This window comes from Pristiophorus japonicus, chromosome 5 (genome assembly GCF_044704955.1).
Source record: "Pristiophorus japonicus isolate sPriJap1 chromosome 5, sPriJap1.hap1, whole genome shotgun sequence".
NCBI lineage: Eukaryota > Metazoa > Chordata > Chondrichthyes > Pristiophoridae > Pristiophorus > Pristiophorus japonicus.
The window spans coordinates 49,943,418-49,963,066 of NC_091981.1; the positions used below are offsets into that span (position 1 = coordinate 49,943,418).

General features: G+C 44.4%; 1 non-coding gene across 1 annotated transcript; it reads left to right on the forward strand.

Annotated features, from left to right (window-relative positions):
- The first annotated feature begins 2,304 nt into the window (after nt 1-2,304).
- Nucleotides 2,305-2,500, forward strand: LOC139264833 (U2 spliceosomal RNA). The gene has a single exon (XR_011593417.1). It is a non-coding gene; the product is annotated as a U2 spliceosomal RNA (small nuclear RNA).
- Nucleotides 2,501-19,649: the final 17,149 nt, after the last annotated feature.

Sequence of the window (19,649 nt, forward strand, 5' to 3'; positions counted from 1 at the left end):
GGTATGGGATCGCAGCGGGGAGACGTGTGTGACCCCCAATCCCCGGGTACCAGTAAACGCCACCGAACTTGTAGTTCGGGAAAGGAAGCCCCCACCCACGGCCAAGCCCACCGTCCCACACGAGTGCCCGACAACAACCAGGGGGCCGGGGAATGGTTTAGTGTTGGTCCCTACCGAGAAACTATTTTATCAGGGGGTACACTACGCAGTGGCATCAGTGGTGCTAAATCTGACAGAAGTCCGCCTACCTACGTGGTATCCCCGGGAAACCGAGCTGTTATACCAGGCTCTGCTGCGGGAGATGTTCCGGAAGTTCTATGAACTGGACTTCGGGGATGTCAAAGTGACAGACTTGTATAAACAGTGGGATGGGGCCGAACCGGGCAGGCAGAGGCGTGGCACTTTAAATTACATTCTTACGGGGTTTAACACCGGGGCGTCCGCCATAAACAGTTTGGATAACATGCAGCTGGCCCTCCAGATAAATGGGTTAAAGAATCAGCTGCGCAAAGTCCTGGGGGACGAGAATACCGTAGTGGGATCCGCGCTCCACGAAGAGGTGGCAATGACAGTTCACTTAAAGGAGATTATCTCTCAATTGGAGGCACAGGCCAGGGCTGTAAACGCCTTGATTCGGGAGGATAGAAACGCCTCCGATCAAGCCGCCCAAAATGAGGTGTGCGTGCTCTATGGGGCCTGGTTGCTGGGAGAGGGACGGAGTAACCTCGAGGATCTGAGACAGGGACAGGTCCCCTCCTGGATCAGCAACCAGCACTTAGCAGCACTGCACCCTTACGATAATGTTTTGAGTCCTTGCCAACTTCGTGTAGCATCGGAAGCCTACCCGGTACCGGTGGACTGTGGAAAGTCAAATCATACCATCATGGGTGTGGTGGTCAGGATGCCCGTGATGGGGGCGTCCCCATGACCAGCACCCCTGTACCGAGTGGAGAATGTGGGAGTCATTCGTGGAGGGGTGCATGTTCGATTCCAAGAGGTCCCACCTTATGTCACAATGTGGGAGCACACTGTGACAGGTACAGACCTCTCGGGTTGTCGGAGCAGGGGAGCACAGGTAATCCTGTGCCCCCAGCACTTGAACACTTTTGCAAGGCCACAATGCGGGTTCAGCACTGCTGGGGCAGAGCCTATCAATTGCACAATGGAGGTAATGGCCCCTAACCACATGCCTCCACAGATAGCGTATGTAGGCGGTAGGACATATTGTGTCACCACAAGTGCCCAACGGTATGAACACGGACCGGGAAGGTGGTGTCCAATTCCATACAGCAGCTTTTGCTTTAAACCCAGGGCAGAGGTTCAAGTGGCACACACCAGAATCACACCCATCCCTGAACCTTCCACGATTCACCTCACGGTACAAAACAACCTCAGCCATCTACAACAATATGTCGCCCAGTTTGGCTATCCCATTGCCCCACTACCTGAGAAACTTACAGCCCTCCTCCAGGCAGTGGATTTGTCTCAAAAACATTTTTACACCATGGAGCAGAAAACTGAAATTCTAGCAGGGGAGATTGCCCAGATTAAACCCCCAGCATGGTGGGATTTGGGAATACGGGCAGACATACCTGCATGGATCCGGGTGGGATCGCATGCCTTAGTAATCGGCCAACTCCTGATTGTAGCTTATCTGCTAGTTACAAGCTGTAAGCTCAGGAGAAAAAGAAAAAGAACGCAGTTCCTCAGGCTACTACACAGCCAGGAGAGCCGTTGCTAAACACTCAAGGCGTGTAAACAAAGCTTGACCATGACACTTAGGCGGTTTTGTTATTTCCAGGGATGACTGCGTTTTCATACATGGCTCCTGGGGAGTTAGCAGGGCAGGTTTCTTTGTTTTACGTTTGAGACCGAAATGAGACTCAATGTACAATTACTGCTGTAACCTTAAGTACATATATGTATGTTGCTGTCGTGTATTGTAACCTGTTGGATTTCTGTGTTTAGTACCGCGTTAAAAGGAATTACGATATATATCGACGGGATCAGTTTAGAGTTAAACTGGGGAAAGTTGGGCAATTTGGGAGACCTAGGGTTTTCTCACCACCCTGAACTGTGACACACTCGAGTGGTGTCTGACTGTGTCAGATGGGGGATTATGTAGGGGAGGACGAAAACCCCCTCATTTTACCCAGAAGGAAAAGGGCTGTGGGATCGGTCTGTGCTGTGAATTGAAACCGATGGAAGGAAAACTTTGGGACACAAATGGAGACCCCCCCCCCCCCCCAGTGTTTGGACTCATAGGAAAGGGAATTTAATTTGGAACTATCTACCAGAAAGTTTCTCGCTTCTCGGCCTTTTGGCTAAAATCATGCGTAACTGACCTGACCAGCCACCATGACCTCCGGGTGGTTTCTCCCTGGTCAGGAAGGTATATGCTTGCTTTTTTGGAAACAGGAGGTGGGTGGGGTGGCTTGACCCATCCACCTCCATGGCACGAACCTGGTATTGCAGTACTTCCAGGAACGGTGCAGTGGCTCTAGGCCTTTTGGCTAAGAGCATTGGCGCAGATTGATCCTTGGCGTGTGCAAGGTGACCTCTGGCGTTTGTGATTTGACAAAGAATTGGAACGATTGGCTACGAATTAAAAAAAAAAAAAAAAAAACCACAAGCCTCTCGACACTGAAGGAAAACCAGTGTCCGAAGACACTGAAGATAGAAGAAACAAACCACCAGACTGCAGAAGGCACAGTAGTGAGTATAACCTCTGGTCCCCAGAACTCCCAACTCAGTTAGGCCAGGAAAGGTGGGAGGTTGGGCATTGTACTGCTAAACTGGTGTAAAGATTTTCGTTGTGTCCGTTTAGTGGGATTGTTTTGTTGGTGTATTGCTGTTTGTTGAGTTACACCTTGCCAAATAAATTGGAAGCTGAAGTTCCTCTTGGAATCACCTTGTCTCAGTTCTATTGTATTACATCTCCTGATCGTGAGTCTTATGTCAGAACCGTGTAAGGGAAGCTAGGAGCGCCTCGAAAACGCTCAACTGTGTGTCACAGGCTAGGGAAGAAGGGGTTAGGAGTGTTTGACACTCACAGGTGCCTCACAGGCTAGGCATAAGCTGTGGGGACGCACGAGTCTCAAAACTCCCTTCATAAGCTGTGGACACAGTCTCTCCAGGGGTGCTCTTGCAGCACTCAGGGTACCTCACAGGCCAGGCATAAGCTGTGAGGGCAGAAGCCCAGAGAGAGACACCCAAGGCACAACAACCCTGTGAAAACCCCTTACAGAACGCACCTGTTGGCACAATGAGCGTCATTGTAGGCATGCTCTGGCGCTGTCCTGGGGTTCCGCAGTGGAGTGAGCAGCCAAGTGGACAGGGGATAGCCCTTGTCCCCAAGCAGCCAATTGCAATCCTGATTCGGGCTGGTCAAGACAGTGGGCACACTGGTCTGGTGCAGAATGAACAAATCATGGATGCTGCCTCCCTTGCCCGCTGCCTGTCTGCACGGTGCTGACGGCGACCCCTTCTCCTGCGTGCCACCCTGCTTCTGAGCAGGTGTACCAGGTATCACCCTCCCATCTTCAGGGTAAACCCTGCCAAGCAGGTCTCTGCAGCCCACAGGCCTCCACTGAAGAATCAGACCTGAAAGTTGTACAAAAGTACAGGGGTATGTGCAAACCTCTGAGCAGCACTCAGCAGGTTGAATGGAGTCAAAATAATTAATAAAACTATATGAAAAAATAAATACAGTGGATGATGTAATCTGAAATAAAAACACTAATAATTAATAAAACTATGAAAAGATAAATACAGTCGATGGTGTAATATTAAATAAAAACACTAATAATTAATAAAACTATTAAAAGATCAATACAGTTAATTCTGGAATCTGAAATAAAAACACTAATAATTAATTAAAATATTAAAAGATAAATACAGTGGATGCTGGAATCTGAAATAAAAACACTAAAATTAATAAAACTATTTCTCTACCAAAGGGCCCCGACCGTGGCAACACTCCAGCAGTGTCCCGCTCGAGCACTGACTCGAATACCTCGCGGGAGGCACTGCTGGGAAAAATCCCTGTCCTTGCCACTTCCCAGCAGCCCGCCTGCTGCAGAGCTCACCGCTGGAAAGTTACTTTTACAACGGCTTCACCGCGCCGTTTCCGGCGGAAGTGAACACCGCTCAAACCCTCCCCGAGCTGAATGTGGGTCGGGGAGGGAAAAGTACCCGACCGCGGCGGCCGATCGATTTTTCCGATCAACCGCCCAAACTCCGCGGCAGCCGTCCCTTTGGGTATTTAGGCCTCGCAACTTGTATTTCTATAGCGCTTTTAACATAGTACAACATTCCAAGATGCTTCACAGGAGCGATACCAAACAAAAGTTGATACCAATCCACATAAGGAGATATTAGTACAGGTGACTAGAAGCTTGGTCAAAGAGATGGATTCTAGGAATCGTCTTAAAGGAGGAGAGAGAGGTGGAGAGGCGGAGAGGTTTAGGGAGGGAATTACAAAGCTTATGGCCAAGACAGCTGAAGGCACGGCCGCCCATGGTGGGGTGAAGGAAGTGGGGGATGCACAAGAGGCCAGAATTGAAAGAACATCGAGTTCTCGGGAAACAATCTCTTGGGGCAGTTGCACTACCTTATTTAATGCAAAAAGGGGCCCCCAAAACATGAGAATGGTTTACTTTACACATGGTCTGAAGTCATCCCTCTGACTGCTTTCTAATTGTAATGTATTTATTCTTTTAAAAAATGTAAATTTTTTTGCAAATAACCATTCGGGATTTTTTTTATTTTATAGCAACTCAGCCCCTATTAAAAAATGTTCAATGCCTGTTTATTCCCTTTTTGTAAGGAAGAGTCAACCTTGCTACACCACAGGTTCAGCTATTAAAGGGCAATGCCACCTTACTGGGAGGTTTTTGTGGGGCACCTCAATCCTTGGCAAAGGCTGCACTGAAATGGGGTGATTTAAATGAGGTGTTTAAGATGATTTCTCTGGGGAGGCCAGAACCAAGGGGCATAACTGTAAAATTAGAGCTAAGCCATTGAGGGGTGATGTCAGGAAGCACTTCTTCACACAAAGGGTTGTGGAAATCTGGAACTCTCTCCCCAAAAAGCTGTTGCGACTCGGTTAATTTACAATTTCAAAATTGAGATTGATAGATTTTTGTTAGTCAAGGGTATTAAAGGTTACGGAGCCAAGGCAGATGTTAAGATACCGATCAGCTATGATCTAATTGAATGGCAAATCAGGCTTGAGGGGCTGAATGGCCCATGTTCCTATGTTCCTAAAAGACCAGCAGATCTGCTGCAGCCCAGACTGTTGTAATCCCTTTCCTAGTTCTATTGCTTTGTAGGTATTTCATTTTTATAAGAAGAAAATCAAATTTAATGGCAAACAAAATTAGTGATATATATGCCCAACATTTACCAATCTGCCACTGTACCCCTTGGAGTCTGCAGCAGTCTCTCCCTTGCCCAATGATCGACCTTCAAATTCACACACAAATTAATACATTTGGTATCTGCAGCCTTGGGAGACAGGGGCTGTCCATAGATAGATTACTGCAATAAAATGTAAATAATCACTGGAATGAATAACATGAGAGATTAAAGGGGATTCAGCCAGTGCCATAAAGTACGTGGTTTGCTTGCAATTCTATTAAAGTGTCGAAAAAGCTTATTGCAATTCTAAAATATTTATCATGTTTAAAAGAAAAATCAAAAAATGCTGAATATTTAAAACTGTTGTACCTTGAATTTGACTGTATAATGCTTATTCTACAAGATAAGGGTACTGCCTTCAGCACTGTTTAGTGCGTAGAAAACAAACATCAATAACACAACACTTTAATATGGTTAAGATATGCTGTAACTCGGTACATCAGCTGATACAACACACAGATCCATTGTCCTCTTCTCAGATTTCTGTTCCTGTTTCATCCTGATCATTTTTCTTGTGTAATTTGTAAAGCATTTGTCTTATTGAAAAGAAAAGGTAAAGAAAGAATTTGCATTGATATAGTGCCTTTCATGACCTCAGGACATCCCAAAGTGCTTTTCAGCCAATTAAGTACGTTTTTGGAAGTGATGTCACTGTCATGATGTAGGAATCTCTGTGTAGAGATTATGATTATGGAATGTACATTTCATTTAATGCAAAGCTTAACCTGCTTCTGTGCAATTTGGGCCATTTTTTTATAACTCTCTTGTGGAGTTATTCTTTAGGGCTCTATTAGCTTCTCCTTGCTTCCAAAAAATGATCCCAACATCCACTGCAAATTACCCAAGTACAATAAAATGCTGATTTCTTATCAAAAGATGTATAGATAGAATCTCTCACCTAATTTTATTCCACAATGCCAGACGTGCACACCAAAATAAACCCCCCTTAGATTGGACGAGCTGATCCAGAGTCAGGCAACAAGGCCATGGAGGAACTGAAAAGCTAAGTATCCTCATAAAGTCACAGAAATTTAAAGCACGGAAGGAGGCCATTTTGGCTTATCGTGTCCGCGCCGGGCGACAAAGAGCTATAACGCCTAATCCCACTTTCCAACACTTGGTCCGTAGCCCCGTAGGTTACGGCACTTCAAGTGCACATCCAAGTACCTTTTAAATGTGATGTGGGTTTCTGCCTCAACCATCCTTTCAGGCAGTGAGCTCCAGACCACCACCACCTTCTGGGTGAAGAAATTTCCCCTTAAATCCCCACTAAAGTTCCTATCAATTACTTTAGTTCTATGCCTCCTGGTTGTTGACCCCTCTGCTAAGGGAAATATGTTCTTCCTAACCACTCTGTCTAGGCCCCTCATAATTTTATACACCTCAATAAGGCCTCCCCTCAGCCTCCTTTGTTCCAGGCTCCAGGCACTCTGTAACCGGCCACGAGGAAATACATGAGAGAAGCTCATGGTGACTGGCCCTTCACTCACTGTTGGGAAATACCACCCCAAAGTGACACAATTAAACTTGGACAACATCCGTGTGGAGCGTTGTAGTTGTGAACCTGAGAGGAAGGAAGGTAGGAAAGTGAGAGAGGAAAAGAGAGAGAAAGAGAGAGAAAAAGAGAGAGAGAGAATGAGAGAAAGAAAGAAAGCAAGCAAGAAAGAAAGACTTGCATTTATATAACGCCTTTCACAACCAGAGGAGTTTCCAAAGCTCTTCATAGCTAATTAATTATTTCGAAGTATAGTCTTGTGGGAAATGCAGCCGCCAATTTGTGCACAGTAAAGCCACACAACAGCAATGAGGTAATCAGCAGATAATGCGCTTTACAGCTTTTGGTTGAGGAATAAGGATTGCCCAAGACACCGGAGAGAGCTATCCTGCTCATCTTCGAAAAGTACGATGAGATGTTTTACATCCAACTGAGAGGCCAGATGGAGCCTCGGTTTAATGTCTCATCTAACAATAGACTATACATAAAAATATATTTTGCATCAGAGCCCTATTGATACTAAGCCAATATGTTCACATTTCATCATTATTATATTAACATCATTGAATTAATTTGTTCTGTATCTTATAGCTCTCTGCTCGTGCTAATTAAACTAACCGTAACACATGGACATGTGGAGTATTAATGCAATGCTTGAATTTGCCACTTGCAAATGCAATGTGTTATGATGAAGCTAATTAAACAAGTCACACTGCAGATGTATGAAGGAGGGATATAAATGGGAATGGATAAAAGCCACTGGACTGATAGCACAATCTGTGGCTTGGAATCATCACTTGCTAACTTCTTGACATATTGGAAAAAAGTCATAGATTGATTTAACATTGAAGGACATGTTTTTGTCTTTTCTCAAATAAAGGGTAAATTGTTCTTATATTGTAAATAAAAACAGACACAAATCTGTGGGATGGGTGCACATTATTTTGCTTTGAGGTTTCAGTGTAAATCAAGTCCAGCAGAGCTGGCTTTTCAAGCAGCTGAATTAACATTTAGCCGACCTAGCTGGTGACAATTTCATACATCTGCCTATCAAATATTCAAAATGGATCATTGAGCATTTCACAAAATGGGATACAAAGGTCCTTTCAGATAGCAACAAACGGACATCCACAGGGTACAACGGGTGAGGCAGCAGATCACTGGCCAAGTCAACTCAAGGCCCATGGCTATGAGAACCTGGGAGGAGGCCTGCAAGATGTTTCATAGCTTGAAGAAGATGACCACGCTAAGGGAGGCAATTCAATTCTCTTAATATTTAAGAAAGATGAGAGAAGGAAACCAAGGAATTATAGACTGGTTAGCCTAACATCTGTTGTCATGAAATTCCTAGAATCTACAATTAAGGATCGAGTGACTGAACACCTTTAAGATTTTCAGCTATCAGAGAGAGCCTGCATGGATTTGTGAAGGATAGGTCATGCCTGACGAACCTGATTGAATTTTTTAAAGATGTGACTAAAGTAGTGGACAGGGGAATGTCTATGGATGTTATTTATATTGACTTCCAGAAGGCATTTGATAAAGTCCCCCATAAGAGATTAAAGTTGAAGCTCATGGAATTGTGGTCAAATTATTGACCTGGTTAGCTGAGACAAAGAATAGGGATAATGGGCAGGTATTCTAATTGGCAGGATGAGACTAGTAGCATCTCATAGGGATCTGTGTTGGGGCCTCAACTATTCACTGGAATAATTAATGGATTAGATGATGGGATAGTGGGCCACATCTCCAAGTTTGTCGATGACACAAAGATAAGCAGCATTGTAAACAGTGTAGATAGAAGCATAAAATTACAAAACGATATTGATAGGCTAAGTGAATGTGAAAACTGTGGTGAATGGATATTAATATAGGCAAGTGTGAGATCATCCAGTTTGAACCTAAACAGGATAGATCAGAGTACTTTCTAAATGGTGAAAAGCTGGAAGCGGTAGCGATCCAATGGGACTTCGGGGTCCAGGTACATAGATCATTAACATGTCATGGTCAGGTACAAAAAATAATCAAAAAGGCTAATGGATTGCTGGCCTTTATATCTAGAGGACTAGAATTCAATGAGTTAGAAGCCATGCTGCAGCAATCCAAAGCCTTTGTTAGACCACACCTGGAGTACTCTGTTCAGTTCTGGGCACCACACCTTAGGAAGGATATATTGGCCTTGGAGGGAGTGCAGCTTAGTTTTACTAGAATGATACCTGGACTCTAAGGATTAAATTATGAGGAAAGATTACACAAATTAGAGTTGTATTCCCTGGAATTTAGAAGATTGTGGTGATTGATCGAAGTTTTCAAGAGCAGAACTGATAGGGTAGATAGTAACTATTTCTGCTGGTTGGAAATTCTAAGACTCCGGGACATAGCCTAAAAATTAGAGCCAGGCCTTTCAGGAGTGAAATTAGGAAACACTTCTACATGCAAAGAGTGGTAGAAATTTGAAGCTCCCTTCTGCACATGACAGTTGATGCTGGATCAATTGTTAATGTTAAGTCTAAGATTGATAGATTTCTGTTAACCAAAGGTATTAAGGGATATGGAGCAACGGTGGTTATATCAAGTTAGGTCACAGATCAGCCATGATCTCACTGAATGACCGAACAGGCTCAAGGGGCCAAATGGCCTACTCCTGTTCCTATATTCCTATCTACCGGTGATGGGACTCTGAGTGGAAGCTATTACAGATACAAGTGAATTAAATAAAGTACAATTACAAATAAATTAATGTAATTCCAGGAAGCACATCATGCTTTCTCATCACATCACTGTTTAAAGGCAAAACATACACTGAACCATAGATCAAGGAGAGAAAGAGTTGATGGACAATACCATGAGGGACCTCTGCCAAAACAAATTGTGCACAGAGAGGGATGCTCTGGAAAGCACTAATTCTCGTTGGTGTTATGCATAAGCCATCTGGTATGTGCCATTTGATAATACATTCTATGCTGTGCACTTTATGTTACATTAATGTGTTCATGCAGAGTGATAGTGCAATCAAACTTTGTGTAATGAAAACAAAATACCCAAATTGACAAGTGTGCCTGAGTAGTAATGATGTCCCTGTGCTCTCTTCACGGCGCCACATGGAGAAGCCAATGGTCTTCAAGACCATAAAGAAGCATTCACCATAGCATCAAGTGTCATCACCCATAATATAAGAAAGCAGCCCGGGTGTATATATTTAGGGTAAATCAATTGGGGAGTCGTACTCACATGGGGTGCAGGCTGGAGATAGGGCGGCAACAAAGTGACATTCATTCTTCAACACACGCTTCCCTTCAAGAATGGCTGCCTGCTGGGAGTGTGGGCTCAGTGAATTTACCAAATTTTATGTCCATTGTTTGAGCTGTCAGCCACAACTCAGTTGGTAACACTCTCATCTCTGAGTCAGAAGTTTCAGTTTCAAGTCCCACTCCAGAGACTTGAGAACAAAATCTAGGTTGATACTTCTGCAGAGAACTGAGCTGAGGTGATGTCTTTCGGATGAGATGTTAAACCGAGGCCCCGTCTGCTCTCTCATGTGGACGGAAAAGATCCCATGGCATTAGTTTGAAGAAGAGTAGGGGAGTTCTCCCCAGTGTCCTGGCCTATATTAATACCTCAACCAGCAACAAAAGACAGATTATCTGGTTATGATCACCTTGCTGTGTGCAAAATGGCTGCCACGTTTCCTACATTACAACAGTAACAAGACTTCAAAAAGTATTTCATTGGCTGTAAAGCACTTTGGGAGGTCCAGGGGTTGTGAATGGCACTATAGAAATGTAAGTCTTTCTTTCTTTCTGTGATATGGATGAGGCAGCACAGGGTGGAGCACAGTTCACTGGTGATGGTTGCTCACAGAACCCTTGCAAATTGTCTTGGGATGCAAATCCTTAGTGGGCCTGCTGTTCAATGTAACAAATGGGCCACGTTGAGAAAGCACTTTCCACAATGCGAAGGAGGGATGAATGATTCGCATCACAGTCTTATATTGTGTCGTCAGAAGTACCAACTCACTGGAAAGCCCCTCCAGAAGTTATCGGTATCTGAGCGCTACACACTAGGCCGGGCGTTTGAAAGCTCCTAGTGGCCGTTAACAAGGCCAACATTGCATAGTAAAGGTACAAATGAACAGATGCAACTATAGCTTACTTCTGCTCATTTTTAGCCTACTATGCATCAGCACCGTGATCCACACTGTATGGTCAGACAGGTGCCCTGTGTCCCTCTACATTTGTCAATCATCATAACCAAATGACTTGGTGGATTGTGATTTCCTGCAGTGAAGTTCTCAATCAGTCTAGGCTGAATGAGTAAGTCACATTTTGTAATGAGTGGTGCCTCTTTTGACCTGAGGCAAATCGAAGAGACATACAGTAGACTGTTGATTTTGGCTGGTTTGATTGCTTTTCCCCCTCTCCCGGTGCGATGTGCTCAGCCTGCGGTTATAGGTTAGTGGTCAGTACGCAAATGTGCTTACTTTATCAGTCAATATGCAGCTTCCTCTCTTCTCAATATGACAGGAAGAGATTGTTACAATGGTTATAATGAATGCAATCCTGATCTCAACAACGTGTGACAGAAAGGGTTGATTTTATTGGAAGATAAATGGAGTATGTTTTACTGAGATTCTTTCATACAGCGTATATATATTCTAAATATTGGATAGCAGACAGTGACTGGAATGTAAATGCAGCCAAAAGATTCATGTGATTTATAGAATAATGGATATGTGGGAGAGACTGTTAGTCAGTGATTTAATCAAAACCCTCATATGATATCGCAAACTATTGTCTGAACCCAAAGATCAGATTAGTTCCCATGATACATTTCAGGTATTTATTATTTTAATATCATAAATTTTATCAGGTAGGTATTATTCAGTTTTGGCTCTATCTCAGTGCTGGCAACAGCTCTCACCACAGAAACTGACTGTCAGTATGAATTTTGTTGTTGATGCATTTGTCAAGAAACAATTTACAGTTGATTATCAGCAAGATTTTGTCTTGGCCTGTATGTATTTTAAAGCAATAGTTTCCAACAGTCTCATTTAAAATGAATATTGTTCTTGCATGTTACTCACAAAAACAATCTTGTGCTCTTAAATCTCAGTTTACACATTGTTTTCCCCACACAGAGACAAGCTGTGAGCAGTATCTGCATGAGGATGAACAATCACATGGGGATAGCGGTTAACAGCAATGCCAATATAATAGCAAAAATAATTTGTGAGTTATTATAACAACCCATTAGCTGAAGCCCCACTGTACTCACTCAGATGTTATCTCCGCAATAGAAAAATAGAAAACATAGAAAATAGGTGCAGGAGTAGGCCATTCGGCCCTTCGAGCCTGCACCGCCATTCAATAAGATCATGGCTAATCATTCCTTCAGTACCCCTTTCCTGCTTTCTCTCCATACCCCTTGATCCCCTTCACCTTAAGAGCCATATCTAACTCCCTCTTGAATATATCCAGTAAACTGGCATCAAAAACTCTCTGCGGCAGGGAATTCCACAGGTTAACAACTCTCTGAGTGAAGAAGTTTCTCCTCATCTCAGTCCTAAATGGCCTAACCCTTATTCTAAGACTATGTCCCCAGGTTCTGGACTTCCCCAACATCGGGAACATTCTTCCTGCATCTAACCTGTCCAGTCCCGTCAGAATCTTATATGTTTCTATGAGATCCCCTCTCATCCTTCTAAACTCCAGTGAATAAAGGCCCAGTTGATCCAGTCTCTCCTCATATGACAGTCCAGCCATCCCTGGACTCAGTCTGGTGAACCTTCTCTGCTCTCCCTCAATAGCAAGAACGTCCTTCCTCAGACTAGGAGACCAAAACTGAACACAGAATTCCAGGTGAGGCCTCACTAAGGCCCTGTACAACTGCAGTAAGACCTCCCTGCTTCTATATTCAAATCCCCTAGCTATGAAGGTTAACATACCATTTGCCTTCTTCACCGCCTGCTGTACCTGCGTGCCCACTTTCAGTGACTGATGAACTATGATACCGAGGTTTCGTTGCACCTCCCCTTTTCCTAGTCTGCCGCCATTCAGATAATATTCTGCCTTCGTGATTTTGCCCCCAAAATGGATAAGCTCACATTTATCCACATTATACTGCATCTGCCATGCATTTGCCCACTCACCTAACCTGTCCAAGTCATCCTGCAGCCTCTTAGTGTCCCCCTCACAGCTCACACCGCCACCCAGTTTAGTGTCATCTGCAAACTTGGAGAGATTACACTCTATTCCTTCATCCAAATCGTTAATATATATTGTAAAGAGCTGGGGTCCCAGCACTGAGCCCTGCGACACTCCACTAGTCACTGCCTGCCATTCTGAAAAGGACCCGTTTATCCCAACTCCCTGCTTCCTGTCTGCCAACCAGTTCCCTATCTACGTCAGTATATTACCCCCAATACCATGTGCTTTGACTTTGCACAACAATCTCTTGTGTGGGACCTTGTCAAAAGCCTTCTGCAAGTCCAAATACACCACATCCACTGGTTCTCCCTTGTCCACTCTGCTAGTTACATCCTCAAAAAATTCCAGAAGATTTGTCAAGCATGATTTCCCTTTCATAAATCCATACTGACTTGAACCGATCCTGTCACTGCTTTCCAAATACGCTGCTATTTCGTCCTTCATGATCGATTCCAACATCTTCCCCACCACCGATGTCAAGCTAACCGGTCTATAATTACCCGTTTTCTCTCTCCCTCCTTTTTTAAAAAGTGGTGTTACATTAGCTACCCTCCAGTCCATGGGAACTGATCCAGAGTCAATAGACTGTTGGAAAATGATCACCAATGCATTCACTATTTCTAGGGCTACTTCCTTGAGCACTCTGGGATGCAGACTATCAGGCCCCGGGGATTTATCGGCCTTCAATCCCATCAATTTCCCTGACACAATCTCCCGCCTAATAAGGATATCCTTCAGTTCCTCCTTCTCACTAGACCCACTGTCCCTTAGTACCTACGGAAGGTTATTTGTATCTTCCTTCGTGAAGACAGAACCGAAGTATTGGTTCAATTGGTCTGCCATTTCTTTGTTCCCCATTATAATTTCACCTGAATCTGACTGCAGGAGACCTACATTTGTCTTTACTAATCTTTTTCTCTTCACATATTTATAGAAGCTTTTGCAGTCAGTTTTTATATTCCCTGCAAGCTTCTTCTCGTACTCTATTTTCTCCCTCTTAATTAAACCCTTAGTCCTCCTCTGTTGAATTCTAAATTTCTCCCAGTCCTCAGCAATGAAGCCCACCCACCACAACAAATATTTACACTGGAGAAAATTCCATCTCTCATATCAATTAAAGTAAAGTGCCTTCTACATTCATTTTACATGAGGTGGGGGGGGGCGGGGTGGGGGGGGAGGCTAGCTATCATTTGTGCTTTAAGTCACTCAAGGCTCTTTTATGCAGGAGCGCAAAGTGACGCTTTCAGATTACCCAAACTCTCTTCAAATTTCTAATTTGCTGGATTTCATTTGTTTACAGCTGTTGATATTTTGCTATGATTATTTTTTATTAAGTTGCGTAAAACAAACAGGAAGTTAAACTAAAGTATTTTTCCTCCTCGGGATTTTAGCTTTTACTACAACTGTTACTACTACTAACATTCTGACTATTGCTGCTGCCACTCCTACCACTACTCACATTAATACTACCAATTCTGGTGCTACTAACATTGCTCATTTTGCTGGTGCTACTCCTGCTTAGAGTGTTTCTACTTCTACTATTATTACTATTGCTGCTACTATTATTGTTATTAACATTACTGACACTCCTGTTACTAGTGTTGGGTTAAATATTGGCCAGGACACTGGGGGCAATGCCCCTACCCTTCTTCGAACTAGTGCCGTGGGATCTTTTATGCCCACCTGAGAGGGCAGACGGGGCCTTGGTTTAACGTCTCATCCAGAAGACAGTACCTCTAGCAGTGCAGCACACCCTCAGCACTGCACGGGAAATGTCAGCCTAAATGATGTGCTCAAGTCCTTGCAGCAGGGTTTGTACCCACAACCTTCTGACTCAGAGGTGAAAGTGCAACCACTGAGCCAGGGTTGCCTTATGAAGAAAGGTTGAGAAGGTTGGGCCCATACTCATTGGTGTTTAGAAGAATGAGAGGTGATCTTATTGAAACATATAAGATTCTGATGGGGCTCGACAAGGTGGATGCAGAGAGGATGTTTATCCTTGTGGGGGAATCTAGAACTAGGGGGCATAGTTTCGGAATAAGGGGTCGTCCATTTAAAACGGAAATGAGGAGGAATTTCTTCTCTCAGAGGGTCGTCAATCTTTGGAATTCTCTACCCTAGAGAGCTGTGGAGGCTGGGTCATTGAATATATTTAAGGTGGAGCTAGACAGATTTTTGAATGATAAGGGAGTCAAGGGTTATGGGGAGCAGGCAGGGAAGTGGAGTTGAGGCCAAGATCAGATCAGCCATGATCTATTGAATGGTGGAGCATGCTCAAGGGGCTAAATGGCCTATTCCTGCTCCTATTTATTGTGTTCTTATGTTCTTATTCCAGCCAATACTACTTCTACAACAACAACTTAGATTTCTACAATGTTCATTGCGTATAGAGAGATTGAAAGCAAGATAAATTCTGGGTTTTGAAGTTAAAGTCCTTCCTTCTCCATTTAACTTAAGTGAAATCTTCTTAGGCGCTCCCTTGTATCAAGGATGACTTGCTTCCACACCAAAAAGGGATGAGTTCACAGATGTTTCAATGAAGGACTTAATATTCCAGTCCCGAAATGCATGTTGAAGGGTGGAAGATGCCTGTGCGTGGATTTTTTTAACGTGTAGTGGTTGTTGCACACCAACTATTACACGGGCTTGACAGAGCTAGGTCTTGGTCTAGTGGCAAGGATTAACCAAGACAACTGGAGGCCACTCTGCTGCACAGATCTAGTGTGCACACATATCGCAGTGTGGGCTGGCCCGCGCTGCCCCTGGGTTCTCGCCTGTTCTGGGTCCTGAACTCACGCCTCTCCTGGGCCCCAATCACGTCGCTCTACAATCTCTCGCCGCTCCTTTGCTCTGACCCAATGGAGAGCTGAACGGGGCTAGAGTGAAATAGCCCTTAGTCGTCACTTTGGCTGAAAGGTATGTCACCCTGTTTGTAAGATGAGTTGAAGTTTGCACAATTCATCACAATTTGCAAGATTACCATGATGAGAAGGTACCTTGAGGTTTAGATCATTTGTAGATATCAACCTTACTTGAAGTTAAGTTGAGGTAAGGATAGAGGAAAGTAAGAGCTTGTTCAACATGCATTTGTAACATTGGTAGTGTAAGGTGAATTGAAGTTTAGTGACTCATGGAAATCAGTCTAAGTATAAAGTGAGATGGGATTTGCTCAGTCTGTTGGACTCTGAGTGTAAGATCATTTACAGTTTATTTCATTTGTGGATGTCACACTGTGGGTGTAATTCTGACTTTATACGATCATGTAAAATGGATGATTGTGAATCGGCAGTCCGATTTCCATCCCTCCTGCCTGATGTCAATGGAAATAAAAACCCTGAGAGATGTAAATTAGGCTGTCGACACGCTATCACCCATTTCACACTATCACACAAAGTCAAGGTGACCCCCACAGTGTGTGGAAGGTAAACAGGGATTTACACAATATGTAGAAATCACCCCGAGTGAAAAATGACTTAAGGCGAATGTGAAGAGTGAGAGTAGCTAATCAGAATAATATGATCACATTCCCCCTTCATGTAAGGTGAGCTGAGGTTCACATAACTCTGAGTCTGAGTGCAAGATAAGAGCTGGTAAATGAAGAGCGAACAGAGTTAATTTATAGCAGCCACCAAGTGCAAGGTGAGTTGATGTTGCCATAGACCATCAATCATCTTGAATGGATGATGAACTGAGATAAGTGTGAATACCAAGTGTACGTACCTTAAATAGTTAGTTGTCTCACCCCAAGTGCAAATTGAGTTGAAGGTTCCAAAGATTATCGAGTCACCCTGAGTGAAAGGGGAGTTAAATTAAATAGGGAGGAGACCAAATTTGTATGATTTGTAGGGATCACCATGCATATAAAGTGAGTTGAAAAATGCATAAGATTTAAAAATTGCACTGTATTTAAAATGATTTGAAGGACGTATGGGTTTAGAGATCACACTATTACTTAGAATTTACAGCCCAGAAACAGGCCATTTGGCCCAGCTGGCCAAAGCCGGTATCCATGTTGCATACAAACCTCTTCCCACCCTACTTCATCTAACCCTACCAGCAGTTCCTTCTATCTCTTTCTCCCTCGTACATCTATCAAGCTTCCCCATAAATGTATCTATGCAATTCGCCACAACTATTCCTTGTGGTAGCGAGTTCCACTTTCTAACCACGCTCTGGGTAAAGAAGTTTCACCTGAATTATCTATTGTATTTATTAATGACTATCTTATATTTAAGACCCGTAGTTTTGGACTCCCACACAAGTAGAAACATCTTCTCAACGTCTACCCTGTCAAACCCTTTCATAATTTTAAAAACCTCGATCAGGTCACCCTCTGCCTTCGCTTTTCTAGAGAAAAGAGCCCCAACCTGTTCAGTCTTTCCTGATAGTTATAGGGCTAGAACCTCCACTTGTTTTGCATGCTTAATGCCCACTGTAAGGCCCATTTTACTGCTGAAATGACATATGATGCCCATATATCACCCATTTTGGCACAAAATGGAAACTGATGGGCATTTTTAGGAAACTTATTGCCGAGCGTTACTTTCCCCATGTGCTTAACGGCGGGAAAAATATTACCGCCCGCCGACTTTTTTGGGCGGAATGATCAGAATGGGCGAAATCAACACCCATAATATCGCCCAGAGTTACTTTCCGCACGGAATTAACGCCAAGCTTCAACATTAACGCCCGCCCACTTTTTTTGTTGTAAAGAGCACATTTGGCGACGCTAACGCCCAGGAGATTGCCCACCATCACTTTCACCACCTTGCACACATATCGGTCACAATATCGCTCCCCCAAAAAAAGGCCCAGAAAAAAGTGGAACTTTTCTGAACGAATGTCAGCGGTGTGGCTGGCATTTTTAAAATTGCAGAACGCTTCATTCAAAAGGCTGCCTCAACTTCAGGAGAGTTTGCTTTGACTCTGGAGTTCTTCTCATGTGAAGTGAACATCTCAACAGACATATTTTCAGACTCTGGACGATTGGGGCTTTACTCCAGGTATATTTTAGTGAGGAAATCATTGCTTCTGATCAATCGCTATTATATTTTCAATGCAATGGAGCCACCAAACACTAACTGTGCTTAAGCAGCGCTTCAGATGCCTGGACCACTCAGGAGGGGAGCTACAATACAACCCTGAGCAAGTACATAAATTCGTGGTCGTGTGCTCCATGCTGCACAACCTGGCAATCATGAGGGGCCAAAAATTGTCAGAAGGGACTGATGCTCCACCTCAGGAGAGAGAGGAAGGGGATGACGAGGGGCTAGACGCTGACCTAGGGCCAGACAATCAGGCTGGCTTTGCAATCATGCCCACGCCCCTCTCCAGGCCACAGGAAAGGGCCTGTGGTGGCTACATAGCTGCGACTTTTACATGAGGAGCTGAGATCTGAACGATTTGCCTGAAAGAACGTTAATGTGAGTGACAACGCTGACACACTGCTGTGTGTGTGCAGCTCAGACATCAATGGCGCCCATCAATTTGGTGGCAGTTAAAGTTTACGTTGATTGATGTTAAGTTGTATTTAACCCTTTATGTTAAGGAATCACCAGTGTGTAAAGGTGCAGCTATCTGAGACAATGCGCAACAAGGTTATGTTCAATAAAAACATTTTTATACCAACATTGGTCTGAAATCAGAAGTACCACAGGCAATAACACCCAAACCCCACCCACACCCCACTTTTTTCACCATTGACATTAATCAATTGTTTAACATGTCCAGCAACACAGAATACAAAGGCAAAGCAGGAGCGTGGTCCCCTTCCCCCATACATTACAACAAATTGCATACACCCAGATGGAGATATAACACAGCCATCACTTGTGGACATGCATCTCACTTTCTTTCCCCCCTCTCCTTCTTCTCCCTACCTCTATCCTTTCCCCTCCTCGCTCCACGGCGCCTGGCCAATGAGCTCCTCAGGCGGTGCCTCATTGGGAGCGATGAAGGCAGATGCGGTCGTTGGACGGGTATGGGAGCAGGAGGTGCCGAGGGGGCAACATTCTCTGATGCAGAAGCAGGATCTTGGTCCTTGCTCTCATCTGTTGTGCGTAGTGGTGGTGCAGAACCTAGGGATGGAGTGCCGCGCTTGGGGACTACTGGGAGGCCTGTGCCAGCTGTGTTCCTGGCTATCGCATCCACAGCCTCCGCCATCCACAGAATGTACTCGGTCATGGTGGCCAGCTGTCAGGATATGACCCCCAATGCTTCGATGAGCTGGTCACCAATGTCTACAGTCCTCCTGGCCAACTGTACCATCTCTCCGCTGACATGTGGCGCTCGTGGAACAGATCTGCCACATCCACGAGATCTCCGCGGGGTCGGCGCCACATGGGGTGCCCTGTGGAGAGGTGCTTGAGGCCGGTACTTCTAGAGTGAAGGAGTGAATGACCGGAGGACCACTAGATGGCCTTGGGGTGGAATGGCTTCTGGAGCGTGGCGATGCAGTTTCCTCGAAGTCAGCGCTCTCATCCGTGGAGAACAGACCCAGCGGATTGACGGGCGAGAATCGGGGCTCC